Here is a 4200-nt window from a genome sequence, read left to right as displayed (position 1 = left end):
TATTATATATATATATATATATATATATATATATATATATATATACATATATATATATATATATATATATATACTATATATATATATATATATATATATGTATATATATATATATATATATATGTATATATATATATATATATATATACATATATATATATATATATATATATATGTATATATATATATATATATATATATGTATATATATATATATATATATATATGTATATATATATATATATACATATATATATATATATATACATATATATATATATATATATATATACATATATATATATATATATATATATACATATATATATATATATATATAAAGTGTAGTATATTGCCACTTAAGTGTGGCTGACCCCTAGGGGTGGATGTTACTGTTGCTTTTAGCCCCAGGAGGACATCTCCTCCAGCTGGCTTATCGACACACGACTGTGTCCTGTTTGCCAAGGGAGTTATCCCTCTCACCTCGACCAGCAGCACGAACGTATCCGGATTTCAGGGTTATTTCCCTTCGTCGGCGTTCGACAGCTGATGACCTTGGTGAGAGAGACAAAAACCTGGCAAACCTTATATCTTCTTTTCCAGTGAAATTCTTCACTGATATTGAAAAGGTGAAAACAAGCAATGTTAATTCTCTAAATGAAGTATTAACAGTAACTGCACGATAAAGTGTAGTATATTGCCACTTAAGTGTGACTGACCCCTAGGGGTGGATGTTACTGTTGCTTTTAGCCCCAGGAGGACATCTCCTCCAGCTGGCTTATCGACACACGACTGTGTCCTGTTTGCCAAGGGAGTTATCCCTCTCACCTCGACCAGCAGCACGAACGTATCCGGATTTCAGGGTTATTTCCCTTCGTCGGCGTTCGACAGCTGATGACCTTGGTGAGAGAGACAAAAACCTGGCAAACCTTATATCTTCTTTTCCAGTGAAATTCTTCACTGATATTGAAAAGGTGAAAACAAGCAATGTTAATTCTCTAAATGAAGTATTAACAGTAACTGCACGATAAAGTGTAGTATATTGCCACTTAAGTGTGGCTGACCCCTAGGGGTGGATGTTACTGTTGCTTTTAGCCCCAGGAGGACATCTCCTCCAGCTGGCTTATCGACACACGACTGTGTCCTGTTTGCCAAGGGAGTTATCCCTCTCACCTCGACCAGCAGCACGAACGTATCCGGATTTCAGGGTTATTTCCCTTCGTCGGCGTTCGACAGCTGATGACCTTGGTGAGAGAGACAAAAACCTGGCAAACCTTATATCTTCTTTTCCAGTGAAATTCTTCACTGATATTGAAAAGGTGAAAACAAGCAATGTTAATTCTCTAAATGAAGTATTAACAGTAACTGCACGATAAAGTGTAGTATATTGCCACTTAAGTGTGGCTGACCCCTAGGGGTGGATGTTACTGTTGCTTTTAGCCCGAGAATTAACATTGCTTGTTTTCACCTTTTCAATATCAGTGAAGAATTTCACTGGAAAAGAAGATATAAAGTTTGCCAGGTTTTTGTCTCTCTCACCAATGTCATCAGCTGTCGAACGCCGACGAAGGGAAATAACCCTGAAATCCGGATACGTTCGTGCTGCTGGTCGAGGTGAGAGGGATAACTCCCTTGGCAAACAGGACACAGTCGTGTGTCGATAAGCCAGCTGGAGGAGATGTCCTCCTGGGGCTAAAAGCAACAGTAACATCCACCCCTAGGGGTCAGCCACACTTAAGTGGCAATATACTACACTTTATCGTGCAGTTACTGTTAATACTTCATTTAGAGAATTAACATTGCTTGTTTTCACCTTTTCAATATCAGTGAAGAATTTCACTGGAAAAGAAGATATAAGGTTTGCCAGGTTTTTGTCTCTCTCACCAAGGTCATCAGCTGTCGAACGCCGACGAAGGGAAATAACCCTGAAATCCGGATACGTTCGTGCTGCTGGTCGAGGTGAGAGGGATAACTCCCTTGGCAAACAGGACACAGTCGTGTGTCGATAAGCCAGCTGGAGGAGATGTCCTCCTGGGGCTAAAAGCAACAGTAACATCCACCCCTAGGGGTCAGCCACACTTAAGTGGCAATATACTACACTTTATCGTGCAGTTACTGTTAATACTTCATTTAGAGAATTAACATTGCTTATATATATATACATATATATATATATATATATATATACATATATATATATATATATATATACATATATATATATATATATATATATATACATATATATATATATATATATATATATATACATATACATATATATATATATATATATACATATACATATATATATATATATATATACATATACATATATATATATATATACATATATATATATATATATATATACATATATATATATATATATATATATACATATATATATATATATATACATATATATATATATATATATATATATATATACATATATATATATATATATATACATATATATATATATATATATATACATATATATATATATATATATATATATATATATACATATATATATATATATATACATATATATATATATATATATATATATACATATATATATATATATACATATATATATATATATATATATACATATATATATATATATATATATACATATATATATATATATATATACATATATATATATATATATATATACATATATATATATATATATATATACATATATATATATATATATATATATACATATATACATATATATATATATATATATATACATATATATATATATATATATATATACATATATATATATATATATACATATATATATATATATATATATATATATACATATATATATATATATATATATATACATATATATATATATATATATATATATACATATATATATATATATATATATATACATATATATATATATATATATATACATATATATATATATATATATATATACATATATATTTATATATATATATATACATATATATATATATATATATATATATATATACATATATATATATATATATATATATATATATATACATATATATATATATATGTATATATATATATATTTATATACATATGTATATACACACACATGCATATATATATATTCATGCATGTATATATATATATATATATATATATATATTTATATACACACCCATACACACACACATGTATGTTTATGTATTTCTCATATTATACATAGCTATGTGTTTACTATCACTAAAGAAAACTCTGAATAACCAACTATTTCTGCAACAAAAAAAATTCTGTTACGTTGTAACCAAAAGTACAACTGCACAAATTTTAATTTATTCTATTGTATAGTTCGGCAATTAGAAGACCAGAAATTGGATTATGTTCTACAAATTTTATTATTTACAATCTGTTCCTTTATGTTTTTGGCTAAGAGAGAACATTTCTTAAACAATTCATTAGAAACTTGTACATTGACTGGTGGTCTTTCAATCCAGCCTAATGAAAAGACAACCTGTTGGCTACCAATATAACAATATACTTCATTTATACTTGCATGTTTGATATATTACAGTGTAACACAATTTTTTACCTTGGATAGAAGCTGCTATTTCCTGTTTGCTTACCCTTAGAAAGTATGAAAAATGGCTATTATTTCCTTCAAACTTTGCTTTTACATTTGTTACAGTTATTCAAACCCCCAAAGAATCCCTCTCAAAACATCACTATGATGCTTCCCCACTACTCTTGCTCGTGATCAGAGATGCATATATTGTCAGCCACTAATAGACATGCTCAAGTTGTGAAGGTCAAGCAACTGACAAGCAAACTTGTGTTGAGCAGAATATTTGCTATAACAATATTTCTGCTTCTACAACTCAGCACTGAATCTGTCTGAAATGTAATGGAAAATAGGTCAGTTTCAAAACATTGATGTTCAGAACACAAAAGCTAAATTTGAAGGGAATAGTAGTCATTTCTAGACAGAAGCAAATAGGAAATAACACTTACTGGCCATAAACAAAAAAGAATAAACAATTTATTACACAGTGTTATTTAGACCTGAAATTGTGATAATTTAGCTGTCTTCAACCTTACATATTGGAAAATTTCTCTAAATTTCAGAATAATATCTTAAACTTTGGTATTAGTTAACCCACTGAATACCAACCAACTTGAGATCCA

Source organism: Octopus bimaculoides, chromosome 3, assembly GCF_046866305.1.
Source record: "Octopus bimaculoides isolate indiv1 chromosome 3, ASM4686630v1, whole genome shotgun sequence".
In the NCBI taxonomy this organism is placed as follows: Eukaryota; Metazoa; Mollusca; class Cephalopoda; order Octopoda; family Octopodidae; genus Octopus; species Octopus bimaculoides.
The sequence above is the reverse complement of the archived record's forward strand: the minus strand, read 5'-3'. Positions refer to the sequence as shown.